Source organism: Neophocaena asiaeorientalis, unplaced genomic scaffold (genome assembly GCF_003031525.2).
Source record: "Neophocaena asiaeorientalis asiaeorientalis breed wild unplaced genomic scaffold, Neophocaena_asiaeorientalis_V1.1 scaffold268, whole genome shotgun sequence".
Classification (NCBI taxonomy): Eukaryota; Metazoa; Chordata; class Mammalia; order Artiodactyla; family Phocoenidae; genus Neophocaena; species Neophocaena asiaeorientalis.
This window is the reverse complement of record NW_020173979.1, coordinates 4,096,366-4,122,281: the sequence shown is the minus strand read 5'-3', so window position 1 is coordinate 4,122,281 and position 25,916 is coordinate 4,096,366. Positions and strand designations below refer to the sequence as shown.

Genomic DNA, 25,916 nt, shown 5'->3' with positions numbered 1-25,916 from the left:
CTTTCCCCCCTTCTCTTTTCTCCTCTCTTCCATTTCCCCTCCTTTTCCCCCTCCTTCCCTTCCTCCCTCCTTCCTGCCTTTTCTCTGTCTCTCTGTCTCTCTCACACACACATACACACAGACACACACACACACACACACACACACACACACATACACACACACAGACTTATGTCCAGCTTGACCACTAATTCTAAAATAGAAAATGACAATGAATATGCCAGGAGGAAGGGGGTGTGTTCTGACCTGTTGCCAAAGCTTTTTTTTTCCACCTCTGCACTGCACCTATATTCTGTAATGGTCACTGCAACCCTTTTTAAAAAACTGTTTACATGTCTGACTTCTTGTTTGGATTTTACTTGGTGATTTGATATGAATTTTTAATGTAAAAGCACTTAGCATTAGGAGTTTGACATTTTGTCTGACCTTAATCACCAGGAGGATCATGAGAGGTTTATTCAGTGGGAAGAGAACTGTTACAGCCCTGACAGAAATGATGGGAAATAAGTAAACAGACTTTTAAATCTTCACCAGAAATCAATAGGGTTTAAAGATGATGGACGTTGGTGTTTTTTGCTGCTTAAGGACTTGAACCTTTTACGGGAAGATATCTTCTCAACGTGTCAGCAGTTTTTTCCCTGTACACAATGAATCACTGCTGCAAATAGAGCATTCTGCGTAGCACACTCTTCATCATTATTATATGGAAGAAACTGTATATGCCTGCCCATGGTAACATAGAGCCTTTTGGGGCATTTTTGTATGAAAAAAGAGGGCCGTTTCTCACCATTTTGTTTTTTGTCTTATGTGTAATTCATGCTCCAAACTTTTTTCCTCAACACAATAATAGCAATTTTTATTTATTGAGTACCTTTTAGTTATGTGATGTTAAGGTAGATGATATGATTCCATTTTATAGATGATGAAACTGAAGCCCAGAGGCTCTGCCTAAGGTCATCCAACTAGTGATATAACTGGTATTTAAAATCTTGGTCCATAGTATTTGAAGCTTATGCTTTTACCACTCTTTGAACTGCATCTCTGAAGACACTCAGTAGGTATTCTCACTTTTGACTCTATTTCTTTAGCAGTGGTATCTCTCATTTCTTTCTTTCATCTTTTCCCTCAGTCAGTAAAACTGACTTAAGTGACAGATCTCCACATCATTTAATAAGAGGATAAGAGCTATACCATGGTCATTGAATAAAGAGTTATGGGTTGAGAACTGCTTCCCAGTATACTCTGCAGATCTGTTTTTCATGAATGATTTACAAGATATTAGATTGATACAGCATTTAGCAGTATATTCACAATAAACAGAATCCGATGAAAGTGTTCAAATTTTAACAAAACGTCATGCAGTGTCCTTTTTTTCAAGGTATAGAATTACATATTTCATTTTTAAAATATTTTTATTCTAAATACTTTAAAACATGGAAAACTTGCCATTATAGAAAAGCTGACTTTCCAGGTATTCGAGAAACTAAGATATTTATTTTGTAATTTGGAAATATTCTTTCTAATTCAAACTAAGAATACCAACTCAGTTTTTTAATAAGTAATCATGAAATATATATTGGTAGATAAAAATTTTCACATAACATTTTTGATTTGATGTGAATTTAGCTTTAAAGACACATTACTTTAGTTAATTGGAATTTTAAAAAGAAAAGATGAGATAGCTCTTTACCAGTTCATTGTAATACATGTTAGATATGTTGAATGCAAATACCGTCTTAGGAAAGGTACAACAGTCTCTTAACTTTTGGAATCCTCCATTTCCTTATTTAGAAGCTGAAATAAACTAAAATTTTTGAGGATCCTTCTAACTCTAAAGTTCTATAACTCCTTAGGTTTAGAATATTGGTTTGAAGTCATTTTTTTTCTATCACATACTTTTACGTAATGTTTGATTTTTCACAATGTTCAAAGTAATTTTTGCTGTAGCATTTTAAAACGTTCCACCCTCACCCCTTAAAAGCTGATCTTTGTCTAATATCTAATGATCTTCTCTGAACTGGTATACTGTGTTGCTCCCCTGACTTGTTCTTACCTCAAGAAGAGTGACTTGAAACCTTTGTTTCTCATATGAAGAAAAGATAAAATATTGTTACTCTAGGCCTTCTAAAGGTGCTGATCAGGGAATAAAACTGATCAGCCATTTTCTTATGTTCTCTTTACACTGACTTGGGACCTCAAAAAAGAGTGTTAGTAGAAATCAAGAATGCTTCGTTCTAGTCTGACCCTTATCCCTAATTTTTTGGTCATACAACCTCTTGAGGCCCCAGTTTTCTTATCTACAAAATGGGGATAATAGGACCTACTATACCGGATTATTGTGAAAAGTATTTGAATTAACATATATGGAAGCATTTGAACTCCTAAATAAGCTGCTTTGTCAGACAACAATTTAGGTGTTTTGCTAGGACAAGTTCTTGTTACCTGGGTTTGATATATAACCTCAAATTCTTGTACTGCAGTTTTTTGGGTATGACCAGATGTAACTTCTAAAAAAAAAAGCACTGCTGAGTTTATTTATTCACTTAAGTAAACTTTCATGGTTTTTATCCTTGCCCCTGTTATGAAGTAAACATGTCCATTTTTTAAAAGGCTATAGCTTCCTCAACATGACAGTGATTACAGATTAAACAAATGAAGAGAGGGCTTTTCAGTATAGGGTGTTCCGTTTATCAAGTTCCTTTCCTTGTTTGTCTTTGAACTTTTAATCCTCTCATTAAATATAAAGTCATTTCCTAGTTACTTTGCATTTAAATTTTGCATTGGTTACTATAGGTTTTTATGTTTAAATATTTGATTTTGATGAAGTCATCTTTAATCGTTCATTTTATTAACATCTGTTTTGGGGACCAGAAATTTTACCAAAGAACGTGCTTTAAATTTATTGAAGGAAAATATGATCTGATACCTAAAAAAGTAAAGCAAAACCAATTTTTTTTGCTCCAAAATCTTACTGAATGTTAAGTAATGGTCAACCATGATTATGCCTGTGTTGGTCCTACCTACATACATTTGTTCCTTTTAAAGAACACATATGTTTCCTCTTTTCTAAGACTTCATTCTTAAGTTATGTAAAATAGTTTTCATCCCTTATTAAATGACTTAATAACAGTCATCAATTCCTATCAACACAGAAGTTATTTTCCCCAGAAGTATTCTCACATTTTTTCTCTTTTCGTAACTCTTTGTTCCTTCCTTTATTGCAGCAATTGTATTGCACATTTATATGTCCGACCTACACACCATCAGGAGTTTCTTACATTGTGAAATCGTATTTACCTTTGATGTCTAGTCCTTATAAACTCTGTGTGGGGCATTTAGTGAACTCTCAATAATATATTGAATGATACTTCAGATTTTGTTGAAGATCCAAAAGTGCTTAGCCAAATTGATCTATAACTATATAGACAAGTTCTGTTACCATGATTCTTAAAACAAAAATGTTCCCAGTTTGTGACTGATGGTCTATAATGTCATATTTACTTCCATAATAAATAGTCACCTTTCATAATAGTGTCACCATAATAAACTAAGATTAAAAGGATTTGCTGAGACTTCTCTCCCAGACATTAGGATAAACCAGGTATAAGGTTCTACCTCCAGTTAGCTACATGACCTTATCCTGTTAAGGTTTTATTTATAAAGTGACGGCTTATACTGGATTATTGCTAAGGTCTGTCTAGCTAAAGAAATTCTCAACCAGAAGAGCTTCACAGTATCTGTCACCTACATTTATTTTTGCTAAGAGGCTTTTTTCCATCATATTGACACAGTTATTCTGAAACTCAGTTAGCTTCTGAAAAAACCTAGGAAGCCCAGCTTGTGCTTAGCCCCACAGTAGGAGCACTTGAGGAACCTGAACTGCATACTACCAGGTGCTTTTTACATCCTGAGAAAAATTGTTATTCACTTTTGATCTCTAGTCCTTAAACTCAGTGCTTGGTATTTAGTGAATGCCTACTAATGCTTAGTTTGGTTTGGTTCCATATAATGGAAAGTACTCATCTGTATGTAATGTATAGATTTCTGTCTTTGAATTTGTGGGAAGGCACGTGTATTGTAAAGTCAGCTTCCTGCCATCCCTACTCTCAACCAACATCTAAGTCCCTGCCACTGTGGTTTAGTCCCCAAAATTTGTTATAGAAGGTATAAACACTTGTTTAATATATCATAGACAGCCAATATGTGTTTATATATGGCCTTGTCCCTGAAGGACTATAAGCTACTTGAGGTCAGAAGCTCTACTTAATTAATTTTTTATCTCCTTCTAGTGTTTATTACTATTTAGTACCTATTGGTCAATTTTGTTTACTAATTTGATGATTATACAGAATTGCAGAATTATACAGAATTTTCAGAATTATTACTGAAAAAAGATCACTGCCTTTGTAATGATCCCTCTCTACAAGAAGGAACATCCGCAACTCAGTTTTGTGTGATAGCTTTTGTAAGAGGGAACCTTCTGGAGAAGCACCTGATGATAGTCATTGTCTATTATGTTATTTCAGGGATAAAGGACAAATGTAGTCATAATTGCTGCTATAATTTTCATGAACCCTAAACAGTTCTATATTTTTTAAATGACTGTAGAAATGTATTGGTTATTTTCAGTTTAGTTTTTATGCAGTCTAGCAATGTAATCAGATTAAGTGTGTATGTGTCATGCATTTTTTCACTTGTAGCAATAATCCCCTATCTGCATCAGTCTAATTTAGTGCTTTGGGCAATGAAGTAATGCAGACTAAATCGAAGCTGAGCTTGAGCCAAGATGATGAGTTGGAAAGATTCCTGGTTTTGTAATTATATAGACCTGAATCTCCACTGATTGAGGTATAACATACATAAAACACTAAACATGGTACTTGATTATGGTAAGTTGCTCTGTAAAAGGTAGCTAATGTTATTTTAGTTTAAAAAGTATATTGCTAAAAATAGTCATTAGGTGTGAAAAGTATTTGAAAGACATGAAGTTCACTGCCTTCAAAGTACAGATTACCAGCATATAATATATCTTGGCATATGTTAGCTCCATAGTAGGTTCTGAAACAGACCAAGGAATGAAAGAACCAACTAACTTTGTTGCAAGGCTGTGTGCTTTTTTATTTAATGGGAGATGATAGTCATCAGATGCCAGTCTAGATGGTGGCAGCCAGCATGTGTGTGATTTCTAATTGTGTGTGTTAGGTGATTAGAGATTTCTGCCTTAGGCAAGTCACTGAGTACTAGATGAATTCAACTTCTGTTAAATTTCCTCTAGTGAAAATAAGGCCAATAATGATTATGTTGCAAAGTTATTATGAGGATTAGTGATTATATCTAAAAAATAACTACAAGTGCCTAGCATTTTGTAAATTGTTCTATAAATTGAGCGTTTTATTTTTATTCTCATTATTGCTGACATTGCTGTTGCCATCATCATCATCTTTATGTAGTGATCTATGTGCTTAAGGTGGGTTTCTGCCTTTGTGGATCCTCCCAATATTTCTCTGTTCCTTAGAAACAGATCCTGTAAATCATCACAGAAACTCTCTAGGCATCTGAGAGCAAAAATACTTCATCAGATTCTGTAGGCTCTTAACTTTATACCATTCTACCTAAGCCTGCCTTCTAACACTGATTCTTCTGACCTTTCAGAACTATGCTCTCTTGACGTAGAGGAATTGCGGAAGTTTACTATCTGGCTGATCTTGGTATATGGTACTACGTGCAATGTACCCAAGAGAAATACATTCACTTTGCGCCGTCTTTATCTGATTGTCAATCCTACTTTACTCATATTGGCGATTTTTTTTGTATTCTGTCCCTACTTTTCTTTTCCTCATGATAATTTCATTTAATTTCACATTCTTTTATTATTTTTTCAAAATTCATTAACCCCTAATAAGGTCAGTTATGTGAATTACGGATTCTCACTAAGTTGTTCATAATGCTGTGGAGGTGTGTTATTTACTCCATCTTGTTTTCTTTACTCTCTGTCCTCTTGATGTACTTGTTGTGATGACCTTAATCATGTTTAGAATGGTTCATGGAAAAGAGAAGGTTGTGACTGGAACTGACATGAGCCATAGAGTTTATTTATATGCTTGTGTAAGTCTTTTCTATTTTATCAACTTGAAGCTGAACTTATTTAAGACATTGCTAGCTATAAATAAAAAGCACAGTTCTTTTCATCTGGTAGGTATATAGTCCACCAAAGGAAATCCATTGTGGATACTGATAAGGAAATTCATAGAAATTGAGAAGGGTTTTGGTAGTCCAGTTACCTTTGACAAGTCATAAGCTTTCTGGGCCTTAGTTTTCTCCAGTCCAAAATGGACATGTTAACTGCCTTTTCTATTTCAGTGGATTGTGTAAAGATCAGATGAAATAATGTGAAATGCATGTAAAAGGACTTTCTTTGTCATTCATGAAAAGTGTTAAACTCTTTATGATTATACAGTGTTGTTGCCTTGAATACTTTGAGGAAAGAGAGTAAGTGTTGGTATATTTATTAACTGGTTTTTGCCTCTCTTCTTCCAAAAAAGATTTGAAGCAGAGGTCACTAATGAAGTCACTGAATTGAAGATATTATTGGCAAGAGGAATGAAGTGAAAGGAAATCTGAGGAGGAAAATATTTTGTAAAGGTGTTGAACTAGTTTGCTGCATAGGCAATAAATATTTGGGAGGCACATCCTCAGAGATAGAATTAAAGTACAAATTGGATTGTTACTGTTGGCAGATAGGAGTGGTTTTTAAAAGAGTAGTAATATATTGTAGATCTGGAGAGAGATTTTCTATAAAATGGTAAGATCTTAAAAAGAAGAGGTAAAGATTAGATATAATGAGAAATTGTTAGTTAATTTTGATTTGAGTACTTGGAGGAAATGCTTCAACTTACAGGGAAAGAATAATTTTAGGAAAATAATAATGTGACCAGGATAGGGCCTGAATTTTGAATCTGTAAGGAAGAGGCTAAGTTCTTATTAACTTTTTTAAAGGTCAGTGTCTACCTTAAAACACTTGTTTACCAACAAATAAAAGTTACGGGTGGAGGAGAGAGAAGAGGGATATTTATGAATTATTTCTGAGATCTAGTGAAAATTCTAAGTATGTGGTAGAACTTTCTGAGGTTCATACCGTAGCACAAAAGGAATTATGATGGTTTTAGATAATGTTTTGAAACATTAATTGTGACCATGTAATTAAAGTTTATGATTCTTGACCTCATATCTTATTTTGTAAACTGATGTTTTATAAAAGACTATATTACTTTCTGCTTCAGGTTGCTACTGAATCATGTTAACTCCTTTTTTATCAATAGTTTCTCTCTCGTTAGTTCTTTCCTCCCAAACTACATTAAACAGAGTACCTACACCACTGCTTCTTAGCTCTTTTTCTTTAGGCAAGTTCCTGAGCTCTCCGAGCTTTAGTTTTGTCATAAAATGTGGATAGTAATACCTATTTTTTATAGAGTTGAAGCGAGGATTGAGATAATATTCTTAGCATGATAACTGACACATAGAAAGTACTCATTAAGAATTAGATGCTTCTACTGTTGTTGGTGGTGTTATTGCTATGATTATTACAACTGTTCTTATCATCGTTGAATACAGTTATTTTTTCCCTAGTGGTCTACTAAATCAAAGAAAAATCATTGGGAAATAATCACAGGGGATGTGTTTATATAAGTGGTGGCCACGTATTATATTTTACAGGTTCGTAAACTTTGCTTCTTAGCATGTTATGAATATCTTTGAACTAAAACGTTTGGAGAGGGAAGAAAGATTTTCTTTATTTGAAAACATCCTTCTGTTTTACATCTTAGAATAGCAAAAACCTGTATGTACTTTTTAGAATCAGTCTCTAAATGATAGCCCGATACGGAAACCAGGGTTCTTTACAGCAGGCCATTCTGAGGTTGGAGGTATCGTTGGAAAAAAACGTAATTAGGATTCACCATAAATTCTTACATTTCTCAGTATTTTATCTATTAAGCAGTCACCCCTGCTTGTTGCCCTTTAGGCAGTCATTTGAGGTGCATTAGTAAGCTGGGTGAGCAAACTGCTGAGCATATCTAATTGGACTCCTAGAGAAAATGGCTGACCAACGGTTTTGAATACTCAAGAATTCACATATTGAATGCCTGTCAAGGACCAAATCTGTTGTGAAATCATCATTACCCTTAGAATCTTGAACTTAATGAGGAGACTGGTAAGAAATGGTACAGGGAGATAAACCTGTGACCGAGGTAAAGACAGGCCTGTAGCAGCCCTTAAGAGGGACACCGGCCTTGGGCTTGAGGGGAGCAGGACTCGGGAGAGAGGAACCAGAGGACTTAATGATGGTAATATCCGGGCTTTGAGGCCAAATGGATGGTGGCTGGGTAGAGAGGTGGTAAGGGACCAGGAGGGGATAAATTTTCCATTTGGGGAACTATTAGATGGTGGAGTAAAGATGAAAATATAGGCCATGAAGGGAGAAATGAGATTTTTCTGCTGTGGCCTTGGAGGGTCTCTTTTGAGCAAGAACTAGTCAGTTCAAAGGAGGAAATGATTAAAATGGAATTCACTAAACTATTTTATTCTGTTGACTTGATCAGTCAGTTTCAGTAAAAATGCTTGCACCTCATAATCCATTTGGGTATGGATTTGTTTTTGTTACTCTTTTATAATGTGGAAGATACTTTCAGAATTCTCATGTGGTTCTTGATAGTGGTTGTACAATATAATCACATGGGGATTATTTTTTTAAATGCCAGCGTAGATTTGTTGTAATGATTCCAACAGAAATTTTTAAATGTTGGGGGATGGGGAAATAGATTATACAAGACTAGCAAAATATTGATAATCATTGAAGCTTGGTAATGGATACCTTAGGTTCATTAAAGTCTTCATTATATTTGTATATGTTAGAATATTTCCATACTAAAAAATTTTTGAAGTAAATTTAGAAGAAGTTTTTCTCAACAACCACCACCAACAAAATACTCGTGCCTGGGCTGCTCCCTAAACCCATTAAATAAGAATTTCTTGAGATAGGACTAAGGTATCTTTTTTCTTTTTTATTGAAGTATAGTTGATTTACAATATTGTGTTAGTTTCAGGCGTACAGCAAAGTGCTTCGGTTATACTATATATATATATATATATGTATATATCTATATTCTTTTTTTCATTTCTTTTCCATTGTAGGTTATTACAGAATACTGAATATAGTTCCCTGTGCTATACAGTAACTTCTTGTTATTTATCTAGTTTATATAAAGTAGTGTGTATCTGTTAATCCCATACTCCTAATTTATCCCTTCCCCCGCTTCCCCTTTGGTAACCATAAGTTTGTTTTCTATGTCTGTGAGTCTGTGAGTCTGTTTCTGTTTTGTAAATAAGTTCATTTATACTATTTCTTTTAGATTCCACAAATGAGTGATATCGTATGTTTGTCTTTCTCTATCTGACTTACTTCACTTAATATGATCATCTCTCGGTCCATCCATGTTGCTGCAAATGGCATTATTTCATTCTTTTGTTTTTTTAAGTTCAACGTGATCCTCATATGTAGCTGTGGTTGAAAAACCTCTGCTTTATGAGATAAACTAAGCAGGAATTATTGTTCTTATTTTACAGGTAGAAAAACTGAGACCCAGAAAGGCTAAATGTTTTGTTACAAGGCCACATAGACAGTAAAGAGCACAGCAATTGCATTGTCAGCCTCATGTATTCTAGTGCTCATTTTATTATACCACTCTGCTTCTACATTGCCCATCGAAGGAATGATTTCATTGCTAGTAGTTGTCATATGGTCTGTTCAAAACCTATGCTGTATTGAAGATACCTTAGTCCTAACGACTCTGTTTTAGAACACTAGTTCCTCTTCCTCACACTGGCAGTGAGTATTGGGTGCAAGCAATGACGGTTGCTAAATTGGTTTTATTTGTGAGTAGGTGCTCATAATTCAGCCTGCCATTTTCTTTTCTTTTCCTGCAAATATGGGGACAGTGTAAGTACCTCTTGGAAAGAAAAGATGCTGATATTTTTCTAACACCCTGTGCACTGGGGCAGTAAATCTACATGCAAATTAAAGATTTTGGTGACAAATGATAACTCTCATCATCACTCTAATCTCTTCTTAACTTTCCTGGGTATTGTTAATTCATAACGTAGTTTGAATTGACTTACTACTATTGATTTCTGTATTCATTAGAATGAAAAGAGAAATCTTGCCGTTGCAAGGGAAATACAGTTATCAGACACTTTTTTCTCAGAGAATAAAAGGACCTGGCGGGATATAAACTGTGAGAATGACAGTTAAATTGACATGAAGGTTAATGCTTGCTTGCTACATTGATGTTGGAGGATCAGTCACTTGTCAGTATGCTGCTATAATACATGCAGTACATCTTCATTAGGAAGGCATATAGCAATCAGTTTCAGGTTTCCGGATGAGCCTGTGGCCAGGCCATAATTAACCTTTTGAACCTGGAATTGTAACAGAATGTACTATTGGCTTGGGTTATCAATTATGGTCAGAGTCAGTTGATACTTACTCAAAGAAGGCTTATTGGTGATGGATATTATAATCTACTCATTTTCCATTGTTTGATTAAAAAATAAAATTGACATGACAGAATATTCCATTTTTTACTTTTGGAGAGACCAATTTTTGTAAGCCAGATGCTTTGCCAAACAAACAGTTATATTAGTAACAGTTTGGATTTTCTTGGTTTTGATTTGATTTTCGGTCTCAATTTTCAGTATTGTTTTCAGTTTCTTAAATATGAAGCAGTGTAACTGCTAAGGAGGACTTTTTAAATACCTGATTTGTCAAATTATAATAGAAAAGGCTAAGATAGCATTTCATCATACTTTAAACATAAGTTTTAAAAGATTAAAGTTCAGGTGCAATCATGTTATTAAGTGTTTTGCGTCTTGTACTTCTTTTTCAATATTTCACTCAAATCAAATAGTATTATCAGAAAAATGGCTGACCGAGTTTCACTTATTTTGGAAACACTTAACAGATTATTTGTTAATCAAATAAAACTGAAAATTATATTTGCCAATCCAAATCAAGGGAATGTTGCTATTTTAATGTATTTCAAATTGCCTATTACAGTTTAAATATAACTACTCAAATTTAAAAGCTCTGTGCTTTTTAGCTATATTTCCATTTATTATGTTATTTTTATTGTATAAGTTTTCAAAATAATTTTCTATTAAAGTTATGCAGTGCTAATTTGTTTGAGAAGTTATTTCTAGAAAAAAGTTACACTTAGTTTTTACTTGTAGTTGCTGCTGTCTGTGCATATTGCTTTGAAATTGTCATCTATGAATCTGTCTTGAGACAATTTATTTATTTATTTATTTATTAACATCTTTATTGGACTATAATTGCTTTACAATCGTGTGTTAGTTTCTGCTTTATAACAAAGTGAATCAGCTATACATATACATATATCCCCATGTCTCCTCCCTCTTGCGTCTCCCTCCCACCCTCCCTATCCCACCCCTCTAGGTGGTCACAGAGCACCGAGCTGATCTCCCTGTGCTACATGTCTGCTTCCCACTAGCTATCTGTTGCACACAATGCTGTTTCTGCCCATAATTAATTTTAAATAAATTGTCTCGTAGAGAATGGAATTGAGGATACGGGGAGGGGGAAGGGTAACCTGGGACGAAGTGAGAGAGTGGCATGGACTTATATATACTACATATATACTACTTGCATATACTATATATATATATACTACATATATACTACTTGTACATACTACATATACACTACTTATATATGCTACATATATATACTACATACATACTACTTGTACATACTACATATATACTACTTATACATACTACATATATACCACTTATATATACTATATATACTACTTATATATACTGCTTATATATACTACATATATACTACCTATATATACTACATATATACTACTTATATATACTACATATATAAGCCTGTGCCACTCTCTCACTTCGTCCCAGTTTACCCTTCCCCCTCCCCGTGTCCTCAGTTCCATTCTCTACGAGACAATTTATTTTAAAATTAATTATGGGCAGAAAGAGCATTGTGTGCAAAGGTGTTTTTTGCAATATTTTTATAATAGTGAGAAATTGAGAAAAACATAAATGTCCAATACTAAGACATTGGTTGTGTACATCCATTTGAAGAATTAACATAATCATAGGGTAGAAATTTTAATATTCTGAGGAAATAGTTATCTTAAATTTTTAAAAGTAGGCTAAAAAAATTGTATACCTAAGGGTAATAGAGGGTTTGTTTATACTGGAAAGAAATATACTAAAATGTGAAGAGTAGTAGCCTTGAAGTGGTAGTGTTACATGCCTTTTTTCTTATTTATATATTTTATTATATAAAATATTTATTATAGTATATATATAAATTATATTTTAAAGTAAATTATATTTTTATAAGTAGAACTGTTTCTGAGTATTATTACTCTTATCTATCAGGAAAACAATAGTTTAAAAATTAATTACAGGTCTCTAAAATTAATGTTTTTGTAATCTGTTCATCAGTAGCACAAGATAGTATGTAAGGCCTGACTGCCTGGTTCAAATTCCAACTCTTACTTTCAAGCTGCGTGACTTTGGATAAATTTTTAGTACCTATTTATGCTTCAGTGTCCTCCTCTATAATATGAGGATAATAAAGTACCTCTCTTGTAGGGTTTCTATAAGATTAAATTAGTTACTGTACGTGAAGTTAAAATAAGTAAACACAGTCTTCTGGGCACTGACCCTCTAGTGCTATACACACAGCCTGCTGCTTTACTAATAGCTGATCACTAGCTCTTTAGCTTTCATATCTATCTTCCTTCTGTAAATCTCTACTTATTTATGTCCCATGGGCTCTTTCAAACTCACCATTCACCTTCCCCCCAAATATCTCTCACTCCTGCTAGTAAATCATTGTCACCTCAGTCACAATATGAGAGATGTGAAAGTCATTTGGACTCTTCTTCTCTCTTCCTAAATTTTCTTGAATATTTCTGCTTTTTTTCTTTCCCTTCTGCCACATTCAGACCATCTTTACTTCTCATCTGCTCATCCAGTCTTGACTTTCCTATCCCCAAACATCCTAGACAACACTGCTAGGGCATTCTTTCTGAAGTGTCAGTCTTCCGTAATTCCCCAAACTTTCAAGGTGAAATCTAGAGCCCCAGGGACCTAACCTCTCCTCTGGACTATACTCATTTCACCTCACACTGGCTTTCCTGAATTATTTGCAATTCTTTGAACATGCTTTGCTCCTTCAGTACTTCTGTGTCCTCATGCATGCACTTCCCTTTCTATGGAATGCTCTCCAACCTTCTATACTAACTCTGGATTAGATATTTCTCCAAATGGACTTAGCACATGGCACAAAGCAGTAAAAGCATTTATCATACTTTATGTTAATTGTCTGTGTCCTTTTCTCTGATACCCTTTACATTGTGAACCTCTTACATTTAGGGACCAAGCCTTATTCTATATGTCTTCTTTTTAATATGCATGGACCTAGAGATGATCATACTAAGTGAAGTAAGTCAGACAGAGAAAGACAAATACCATATTGATATCATTTGTATGTGGAATCTAAAATGTGATACAAATGAACTTACTTATAAAAGAGAAACAGACTCACAGACATAGAAAACAAACTTAACGGTTTCCAAATGGGAAAGTGGGTAGGAGTTTGGAAATAGCAGATACTATCTATCAAATAGATGAACAACAGGGTCCTACTTGTACAATACAAGGAACCATATTCAGTATCCTGTAATAAGCCATAATGGAAAAGAATATGAAGAAGAGTATGTATATGCCTAAAACTGAATTGGATTTCTCCTCAGTAGTTTTTAAAAGTGTTAAAGAGTCTAGAGATCGAAAAGTTTGAGAACTATTATCCTACACTGTTATCCTCATATTTCAGAAGAACCTTCCTTTTAGTATACATTTGGAGCCTTTTAAATTGACCTCCCAATTTCAGAGAATCCTACAATTCTGTATAAGAACAATACTTTCTTATAAGTTGTCAAAATTGTTAGCAGTAATACTTGAGACCTTTGTTTATTCTTTGACCCTGTTTGCCTTCTCAAACAGCTTACAGAACAAAATACCAGGATATCATGATTCTGGTGTACTTGAATCAGATTTCCAATGTTAACTTTTATGAAATATGGAGAATAATTACATTATAATTAAAGCAGATTGTGTTTTAATGTGAACCATTACATTTTAGTATATGACTGGTATTGCAACTAGAATGTTACCACTTCCAGAAGTTTATGCAACCACAAACAGCAAATATCCTCTTTTTTATCTTATATAATGAAATTGCTGAATGTTTTAAATAGGATTTATCTATTGTGTATTTTCCAGTATTTTAGAAGCATGATAGAGTACAGACACACTAAATGGTTTCTAAAAGAACTGTTTATTTTTTCATTTAACAGTTATTAAGCATGTATCAACTCTGTGTTTAAATACTAGGGGAAAGACTAGCTGTAGTCTTGGTTCTTAAGTTAGATGGGGGAGGTAGAAAAGAGAACAAATGAAAGATATTTTTGCCGAACTAGTGTAAAACTTCTCAAAAATAACGTCTTTTTTTATTCTTGATGATGTTTGTCATTGATTTTATGTAAATTAAAGGTTGTAGCCTATTTTATGAGTATAACTTAATCAGTAATAAAATCTTACTTCCACTATGAAATAGAATTTGAAATCTAATACAATATTAAAGTTTTTAAAACAATGATTAAGTGTTCTTTAATCTCCCTCAAGTTACAAAGAGGTGATATTGCTTACTTTATTTATATAGTGGAGCCGGAAAATGTTTGCCAGAAGACAAAATTGATTGCCAAGTTGAGCTGTACATATGATCATCAAAAGAGAACTATACCCTAAATATCCCAGAAAGTTGAAAAACAGTTATAGATTTTACATATCCATGTATTACAGTGAGTACCCCATTTATGCTGGGAGAAGTGGTTTCAGTTTTCATTTTTGCAGCTAGGAATGTTTTATAGGTCTACCTTACTTACATACTTACTGTTCAACCTAACAGTATTCCAACAAGCATTACTAGTGTTTCATGGTCAGAGGGACGTGGGACTCCTGTATGGCAAATACCATTCGCCTACACATAGGTGACAGTTTGCCTAGGAACAAAATTCAAAATCTTTTAAAACCTGCTAGTTTTTACTATTACAGATTTTATTCTAATGGAATGAGAGCTAAGACTAGCTAACATCTTTTGAGGTACACAGAGTCAAGCTAGCCTAGGACAGCCTCTGAACCCTGGCATTATCATCCAGGATATATAGAGTTTCTAGAGCCCAGTAAAAATGAACAGAGGTACCTTTTAATGAAATCATGGCTTTAATGTGAATTTTTTAATGCCATGTGGATTTATAGTTTAACTTCTTACAGAGAGTATTAAAGGCAAGTAAACTTAAAATTTCTTGGCTTGGTTTCACTGTTTGTTACAGGAGGAGGAGATGCAGTTAGAAAAGTATTCCATATCATATTGCTAATTGGGGGGGATTTTTTTTTAAGAAAAGAACAATTTGTTTTCTATAATGCCATCTACTACTGAAAGAAAGCTCAGTAAAATCTTGACTCATTAAAAATAGTGTTATCCCCCCACCCCAACCCTGACCTTGGAAGAATGGCAAGTTCTCCCTCACCCCCTTCTACTAAACAGAGAGTGTCTGGGGTGACTTGGGAACTTATGTTTATCAAAATGGTAATGGAAGGTGGAAGGAGGGGGAGAAGTGTGACAAGCATGAGAATGATAAGGTAACACTAGTATAATGGCCAGAATGGATTCCAGTCCTGAACACTGTCACTAACTGGCCGGTGAATTTTAAGAAAAACTTTGAAAGTGAGTCGCAATGATGAGAACTCTGTCTTCGAAACTCATAAATGTAACAGTGAATATCATATTTGCCGATTTGTTGTTTCAACAGATGTTTTTTGATTCTTTAATTAGCCCTGGCCCTGCCTTCAGTGAGTTTATAGTCTAGTTTGAAGAGATTAGATTTTTACACTAGTGGATAAAGTCTCAAAAACAGATGTCTCTGTCTCTCTATCCTTCTTCTCTAGCACAGAGACTATCCTGTGTCATAGAGGTGTTTCTTTTGTTTTTGAAATCAGTCACCACATGGTGATGGAAAGGGGGAAGAGGGAGGAATCGGTAGAGAAACATAAAGCGAAAAAGCCTAGCAGTCCTTGTTTCTGAAAAGTAAAGCGAAAATGCAATTTATCAACCTCACCTCTGAAATTACAATGTAAGTCAGTAGAAATCAATGCATGATTCTCTTGCCACACATTTCTTGCAGAAATGAGATATAGCTCTGCTTGTGCCTGGCTTACATAGCTGAGTCATAGTTAAGGAAACCTGTGTGGGCTTAAAACCTAGAGGAGAGTTTCCCTTCCTTCTACTTCACCCTTCTCTTGCCCCAGACCTATCTCCACCAGTTACTTCAGTGTGGCACTGCTGTTGAACCCATAGCACCATCTAGGGGTCAGGGGAGGTGATGGAGAGTAGTATTTCTGTGCCTAGGCATTCCCAAGAGCTTACAGCTTTAGTACTTTTAGAACTCTTCTCCCAGTTTGCAGTTAGCAGTTCTGTAAAATTATGTCAGAAGTAGATGAACCTGAGGTTTACAGAGTTTTCTCCTCATGGCAATTTAAGAAAGAAAGTTTACACACATGTCAGAAGACAGTATTATACAATGAATAATACCATACAAGCTTTATTCCAAATCGACCTGGGTTCAGATCCACCATCTGGGCTTGTAAGGGTTTTTCTATTATAATGTGTAAAGTGGTTTGGACATAGTAGGCCCCTAGAAGTGAGTCATATTATCATGTTTCAGAATCATATGGATGGAATTAGATGGAGCCAAAAAAAAGAAAGGTCAAATTCTACAAAAATAATGAAACGATTTTATTCAACGTAGGGAAAGAAAATGAACATTAAGCAAATGTATTTGGTGTCAGGGCTCTACTTTTTAAAAGAAGAATCATATGTATAACTGAATCACTTTGCTGTACACCTAAAACTATCACAACATTGTTAATCAACTGCACTCCAATGTAAAATAAAAAGTTAAAAGATCAAAAACAAAAGAAGAATCATAGGCTGTGGTCTATATCTAAATCACGAAAGGTGTTAAAATCACATTAATAAGTATTTTGGTTACAACAGAGTAGAACTATGTCATCGTCAAAGTAAAGCTGACTGAGGCTTCAACGTGTAATTAAATTGCACTTTAAACAAGAGCATTAAAACAGTTCTTGTAACACTCTCCTCCTCTATCACTTTTCTCCTACCAAAACACAAGAAGCCAGTAAGAAACATCATTCCCTTCTTGGAATACGCAACAAGATAACCTGCAGACAGATGATAAGAAAATGTCATTCATCATTTTCACTTTCTTTGGAAATTGTGCTTCTCTTCTAAATATACCATAATTTTTTTCTTTTCCTTTTTATGCTCAATCAAAATACTTTAAAATACTGTTCTGTTTGTGGAAAAACACCCTTCTGTCTCTTAAACATATCTTGTGCTTTTTAGTGAGAACCAGTTGGGGGGCGCAGATGCAGCATTGTAAGCAACTGTACCTTGGCACAACTGTATGACAAATTATGCTGCGAGGTTGAAAAGCTAGTTTCCCTACTATCCGTTTCTTTTGGAGAATGTAAACTAGCAGTGTGATACCATTTTACTGATACTGGAGATACAGTATGCATGTTTTTATTCATACAACTTTTTTGAGAAGTCTATAATGTTGTGTATGTTCTTGGACTTCTATCTCCAAAATCCTCTTGCTAACTCTGCTAGTTATAAGGGCATGCAGTTTTCAGCTATACAGTCTTGGGTTCTACCATTTAGTGGCCTTTAGGCAGATGTCTCAAACTCTCAGACCCTCCCTCAGCTTTCTTGTTTCTAAAGTTAGAATAATAATAGTTAATTCATAAGACTGTTGTAAGGATTAAAGGAGATTACATAAGATAAGTTCTCAAAAAATATTATGTCTCTTTCCCTATAAAATAAAACATTCCCCTGAAAACTATTATGTCCCATTTTTTTCTTGACTACCTTCACCCATTTTGCCTTCCCCCATCCTATCCCCCACCTCTGGCAACCACCAATTTGTTCTCTATATCTTTGAGGTTTTTTTGTTTTAGATTCTACATATATGTGAGATTGATCATACAGTACTTGTCTTTTTCTGTCTGACTTACTTCACTTAGTGTAGTGCCCTCAAGGCCCACTCATGTTGCTGCAAATGGCAACATTTCATTCTTTTTTATGGCTGAATAATATTCCACTGTGTGTATATACCACATTTTATTTATCCATTCATCCATTTATGAACACTTGGCTTGTTTCCATGTCTTAGGTATTGTAAATAATGCTGCAGTGAACACTGGGGTGCATATATTTTTTTTCTTTCAAGTTAGGGTTTTTTTTTTTTCCCTTCTGGTAGATATCTGGAAGTAGAATTGCTCGAGTTCTATTTTTGGTTTTTTGAGGAACCTCCATACTGTTCTCCATAGCGGCCGCACCAATTTATATTTAGTCATATGGTAGTTCTATTTTTGGTTTTTTGAGGAACCTCCATACTGTTTTCCATAGCAGCCGCACCAATTTATATCCCCAGCAACAGTGCACAGCAAACACAACAGTGCACCTTTTTTCCACATCCTCACCGATACTTGTTATTTCTTGTCTTTTTGACAATAGTAATTCTCACAGGTGTGAACTGATACCTTGGTGTAGTTTTGATTTGCATTTGTCTGTTGGTTAGTGATATTGAGCACCTTTTCATGTACCTGTTGGACATGTGTGTGCTTTCTTTGGAAAAATGTCTATTTGGATCCTCTGCCATTTTTTAATTGCACTGTTTGGTTTTATTTTCTACTGATTTGTGCATGAGTTCTTTATATATATTGGATATCAGATATACGATTTGGAAATATTTTCTCCCATTCTGTAGGTTTCATTTTCATTTTGTAGATGGCTTCCTTAAATGTTGCTAGGCATTTGAAGTGATTCTAATTTGTATCTAGTACTACTGTTTTCTAGATCCAGGAATGGCTTCCAATTAATATTCCTTTACGTGGAATAACGTTCATTTGTCTAGCTCACTGCTACTATATTGTACATGTACAGCTTGGGAAAATGTGCTGTTTTTGCACATTTTCTGTTCATTCAAATGGTTTATGAATCAAAAGACAGAGGCCTATCATATTCTAAGATCCTGTAATTATTGCAAAATAAAGTATCCATTTATTAGGCAAGAATTGTCTACAGTGTCTGCAAGAGTAAACAGAACCACTCACAAGAATAAGTGTTGCCTTCAAATTCATACTGAAGTATGCTGAAAAACATGTATACTATAGCTGTGATAATGAGCAGTACAGTAGAGAGAGGTGATTTATGATACCTGTTTCTGACAACTATAGTGCTGAGATTCCCAGGGTATCTGATTGTGGCATTAGCATGCTGACAGCTCAGCATTTAGAACATTATGGTAATTTATCCTGCCTATGCTGTCACCTGCACTGTCAGAGTTTCTTTTTAATGATGGTATAACTATTTTGTTTGTTTGTACTGCATTCTTTTCATTTGGCTAATGCTTTCTCATTAGATTGAACCTAGTAAATGAGAGTAATTAAGTGCTTCCTATAGCTCAGATGCAATGATTAAGTTGCAGAGCTGCTACTGATTATGTTTTGTCATTTATCTCTATTAATCTGAGAATAATCCAGATGATAAACACATGTAATTTTTTGCTAATGTTCAATAGATGAAATTTATAGTTTCTCAATGGAGCCAAGCAGTATGTGTATATTCATATATAAATGATAAGTTGTTACATGTGAACTTGCTTTTAATCAGCATACAAGTTACAACTAGAATTAATAAAAAGGGAAAGATACTTTTTGTCACACTGAATTTACTTTTTCCTGAAATGTCTTTCTTTATTCCAAAAAAAGAAAAAAGAGAGAGAGAGAAAGAAAGCAGGCTTAAATCTTTGTTACAGAGCAAGTTGTCTCTAACTTTTCCTTTCTTTGAGTTATATGCAGGGGCAAGACTAAAATTTGTTTTAATGTAGTGTATTTGAACTCATGGGATTAATAAGTTTTTGCCTTTTAATAAATTAAGCTAAAATGTGGAGTTACATATCTATTTTTTGAAAGATAATACACAGTTACATATTATTTATTTATATCTGACAGTATTTGCTGTAAGGAGCTATACAGTTTTCATAACTCTGAAATATTATGAATATTATAGTTAATTAATCCTACTAGCTTTTTAAAGTTTTTGTAAACAATGCCAAACCAACTGATATTTTGTTTGTAATTGAGACAGTATATGCCAAATTCATGCATTTTAATGTAATTATTTGCAAAAATGTATTCCTAACTCTTTACAATTTATTTACAAAATGACAGTTCCAACAAACTTTCAGATGTACTAAGAGGAAACAGTATTGTTTTTAGGAAATTAGATTTTTGTGACACTGTTTTCATAAATGCTTTAAAAGATCATAGACTCACTTAATCTGTGAATATTTGTGTGCATAGGCTACCCTTAATCTTCAGTTCATATATGGACGGTAGGAAAATTGACAGGAACCTAGTTATGGTATTTAACAGTTTGTGCTTAAGTGTATGACCGGAATCTGGTTAGACTGTGATTTATCATACATTGGAATAAGAACATTAACAGTTCTCTTTTTAAAAAATGAGCATTGTTGTCCTTGAGCTTTCAGCATGTTCCCGGGCACTGTAGTGCTTTAACAACACTCTCATAATTCACTTAAGAAAAAGGTCTTTTAAGCATCCATACACATAATGCCTACACATTTAGATCATTTGCGGAATTTCGTGTGAACAAATGGTATCACCTAAAATTAAATTTCTGAAACATTGGTGTTAGGCCTACTTCAGTGAGTTAGTTTTAATAGAATATTATTTTTTGAAAATAAAGACATTGCATAATTCTTAAATGGAATTTGATATTTTTAATGATTATTCATGTATTCTTTGGATTCCTTTCCAAAAGAATAAATGATTTTTAAAAGGTGGGTTTAGGCTAAACAGAGAAACTTTCCTCCCCTTTGGGTATAGAAATGGCTTCCATGCAGACTAATTGGAAATTGAGACCATCATAAATATTGGGCATTAAGTTCTCTAGCAGTCTATTCAAATTGGTTTTCCCTCATTTTTAGAAGATTTAATATTTAGCCTCATAGAGATGGTCACCATTTAGGGATTACATTTTTAATTCTATACTTAAGGCTAGATAATTTGTTAATGTTAGTATAATAGAAGAATCTGTGTTTTTGAAATTGTGGAAAATGTCTCTGATAGGCATTGTCAGTTAAGTAAAGGACCAAAAGCAGAAAGTCCAAAGTTCTTTCTAACTAGGACAATGTTCCCTAGTAGTTATTTCATTGGATAAATCTCTCTTTCTTCTGCACACTGAGATATTAGGATGAATAATGGTAAGTATTAGGCCAATGAAATGCTCTTTGAATGTTAAATTATAAAATAATAAGCCCCCAAAGAATAAGCTTTAAATGTCATAATAGGTTTCCTATCACTGTATACTGATTTTTTTTTAAAAAAGCACAATTTGAATAATATTTAGGAAGGATTGTTAATTACTTTAGAAGATATTTCTTTTTCGGTAAAGGATGGGAATGATAGTTTTGATGTAAGAATCTTTTCATTGACTTGTATATATTCAGTTCACTAATATAAATTAAATATCTGTTTGCTCTTTCTGTATTCCTGACAGTGGATTCCTAAATGCCCTTTCTTTAATATTCTGGTTTTTAAAATTATAATTCTTAATCAGTCCCCACCCCCACCCCTTGTCCCCACAACAAACAAAGAAAAAGTCTATTTGAGTTGTTAATGTTGAAATCACAAGTTGTAACTGTCCCTTTCTCCTTGGTTAAAAAATAATTATAAAAATAGGGTAAAGAGAAAATTCCCTTTTTCCCCTTGTTGGTCAGTTCTGTAGAAGTAATTTAAAATAAGGTGTATTGAATTCTTTGATCATTTCTCTTGGGTGGATAGGGAAAGAAGTCAAAGCTGAGGCAATTGCTTCTGGGCTCTCTTTCTGTGTGCCTGGTAAATGAAACACAAGGAACCTCACCAAACTACATGACTAATGGCAACCTCCAGTGCCGCCTGCAATCAAAGATTAATTTGCTTTATCAAGTTTAAAGAATACTGGGTGATAAATCATGTCAAAAAGAAATAATCAGTCAAAGGCTGATGTTCTTTTCTACATGTGAGGACAGGTGCTATGAGGCAGGCATTTGCCGTGTACGGTTAATTTTGTTTTTGTGCATTTATGTTCATTTTAGTTTCTATTTAGTTGATTCTTGAATCAAATAATTTCTTTCATTAAGATCAACTAGCATTCCAACTGGAAGGCTATCGGATTATGGATCCAAACTAACATTCTTTCCCTTTAATTTGTATAAATATTTTCTTATCTGAGGATTATTAATAAATGTTTACTTTTTTCAAACATGAGTTAGCTGATGCCAAATGAGTAGTGAAATTGTTTTCTCCTTGTCAAGGTGGCCAAGAATATTAACTGAGTGTTCATATTTGTAATAGATATCTGTATATAACATACCTACATATTTATATAAAATTTTCATTTTACCCAAATCCCCACACCCTTTTCTTTTCTTTTTCTTTTTCTTAGAGAGAGAGAGAGAGCGAGCTGGAGTCTCTCTTTAATTCTGTCCCCTGGGTCCATAATGTAGGATCCATTTTAGGTAAGATTGTATTATAAAGAGGTGGTCTTCCCAGCACTTTTAGCACATGCATTTTGAACAGTATCCAAAACCAGTCTTGTGTTTGTTCAGAGGCTGTCAGGACTCTTCTTAAAGTGAGACTCAGAGCATCATTTTAGAAGAGTTTTTTATTTCTAGTTATAGTCACGTTCAACTAGAGTCTCTTTAAATGTTTTGGTGTATGTAGATATGTATTACTTCCTACCCTAGGTCGTTTCTACTCCCTCTACCTTCAGTGACTCATTAGAAATTGAGAAATTATTAATTTTGCATTTGATGTATATAAAATAGAAATGTATCGTAGGCTTGAAACTTGGAGCTGTGAAGTTATGTAGTTTGAGCAGTTGTAGGAAATCTTATTCCTGACGTGACTCTTTATTTTCTTTTTCCTCATGGTTTCTCCCAGTCTTTCTAGATTTTGACCCTTTTTCACTCCAGTAAATTCTTGACAGTGCAGGTGGACTTATGGCTTTTGTTTTTCTTTTCTTTGGTTTCTGATTCCTAGGAATTATTTTAAAATATTTATAAAGTTCCCTTTTTAGCATCAATAGTATCCTAAAGAGAAAATATCTTGTCAGCTTAGCTGGGTTGTTTTTTTTGTTATTTTGTTTTTTCTTCGGTACGCGGGCCTCTCACTGTTGTGGCCTCTCCCGTTGCGGAGCACAGGCTCTGGACGCGCAGGCTCAGCGACCATAGCTCACGGGCCTAGCCGCTCCGCGGCATGTGGGATCTTCCCGGACCGAGGCACGAGTCCGTGTCCCCTGCATCGGCAGGCGGACCCTCAACCACTGCGCCACCGGGGAAGCCCTTAGCTGGGTTTTTTAAAACTTCTTTTTAAACTGAGTAGGCATTTAACTTGCCTATACTTATATTTTTCATAAGAAAGAATTTATCATGATCTAATTTATATCTAAAATGAGAATGGGACAAGGTAATGAGGACCCTTCTAATTTGAAAGAATTTTGTAACCTAGGACCTACCTATTTTGGTGTTAACTGAGTCATCAGTGATCATTAAGAGTTTGTATAACAGCACTCTATGCTAGCAAATTGCTGTAGAATGAACTGCATAGCAGAGTAAAAATAGGGTTAGATTTGAAGACTGAACACTTCTAGCTAAGGTCTAACTTCAGCATTTGTATAAAACCTGATAACTGTAGTTGCTTTAGGGGTGCTGTTGAGACTAACAGTCATATTTCTCAGTGGTCCCTATATGAAACCACATGAGAGAAGTTTCTTTTAAAATTTCGCACTAAGATATGACTCTGTGCTTAGGAAACGCATATATATTCCTATAATGGATAACAAAGACTATAAAATAATATTTACTTTTTCACTTTGGACATCTGGAAATTTGGCCCCAACTTATGGCTCAGTTATACCATTGTGTGAAACCTTATAATCTGCTTTTATGAATTTTGATAATTCTCCTCCCTCACCCCCCCCATCTTCACTCTAATACAACTTTATATTATACCAAGTCCTCATGTTTCATTTTAATTCCTCTTTTACTTTTTTAATGTCTGGTTTTCCTATATATCACTCCAAACACTATATATAATGAGTTACTGTGTAAATAAGTAAAGCTGCCCTGACCCTGTCACTAAATATCCGAAGAAGTCATTTCTTTTCTTTTAGAGTTTCAGTATTCTCATTTGTAAAATAAATTAATGAATCAGATTGCCTCTGAGGCCATTTTGACTCAAATTCTAGGAGTAAAAGCAATAGGCTTTTAGTTTCTGTTTGGGACTGTAGAAAGCAGGAAGATGCATCACTCCCACCCTGAACAACAAAAAAGATGGACAAACTGCAAGTTTATGACTTTTCTTGAACCTGTCAGAGAGCTGAGGTTGCAGAGCAACCAAACAACCTAAAATCTAAGAAGAGATAGGTGCCTACTAGGGGAGAAAGAACACAAGTACTCTTTTACCTGAGGCACATACAACGGACACCATTAAGAATGATTGGGATGGAATAGTTCAAAGAATTGATGGAGGTACACACTATTATACATAAAATAGTTAACTGATAAGGACCTACTGTATAGCACAGGAAACTCTGCTCAATACTCTGTAAGGACCTATATGGGAAAAGAATCTTTAAAAGAGTGGATATATGTATAACTGGTTCACTTTGCTGTACAGCAGAAAGCAACACAATGTTGTAAATCAACTATACTCCAACAAAAATTAATTTTAAAATTAAATTTTAAAAATTAAAAAAAAAATTTTTTTAAAAAGAATTGGTGAAGGCCCAGTATGGACTGGCAAGAGAAAGTAGAGCCCCCAACAGCCTTAGATATATGTAGACTTTGTACCCTCTTGCAGGTTCTCTCTTCACATACCCCACCAGACAATCCCTCCTACCCCAAAAAGATATTGGCAAGAGTCCGGAGAAAGCATCCTTCAAAGTGCATCCCTAGATGAGGGGAATAACAGTAGGAGGGGCACAAAACTTAACCTGAACCCTTCTCCCCCATCTCCCCTACCAAAAAAAGGTGTTAATTTACAAAGTAAGAAAGGCAACCAGTGAAAACTTTTGGTGGGGTGGGACAACTCTGCCCAGTCAGGGAGCAGGGACAGGAATATGTGCTGGGCCCAGAACCACAGCTGCAGGAGAGGCAGGAGCACTGTGAAGGTCATATCTCCGTGACCCAGAGACACAGTGCCTGCCCAAGACTAACACCTAATCAAACAACACAGAACACTCTCACCCATTCCCTATCAGCAGACTAACAAGTGTCAGTTAACAGGTAATAATGGAATATTGCTAGGAGAGTTACAAGAACATTAAGACAGATAATACCTGAGGCACAGCACAAAGGAGAAACCTAATACTAGGAGGGAAGCAGACATTGAGAAAATCCCTCTTTGAGAGCCGGCTCCCACTCTAAATAAAAGGTATCACTAGAGTAATTTGAAGCCTATGATATACTGTGGTTAATTATACAACAAAAAACTCAGACTTAACCCAGATTCTAACTATTAAAGCTCCATACAAAAGGCCTAGCAGAAAGACACATGCATTTCCAGAAGCAAAAAAAACCACAAAAAGTCTG

At 34.6% G+C, this 25,916-nt stretch overlaps 1 protein-coding gene across 2 annotated transcripts in view; it reads left to right on the top strand.

Annotated features, from left to right (window-relative positions):
• Window positions 1-25,916, top strand: part of RANBP17 (RAN binding protein 17) — a 312,232-nt gene that overhangs the window by 156,364 nt on the left and 129,952 nt on the right. The gene's annotated exons all lie outside the window — the stretch shown is intronic.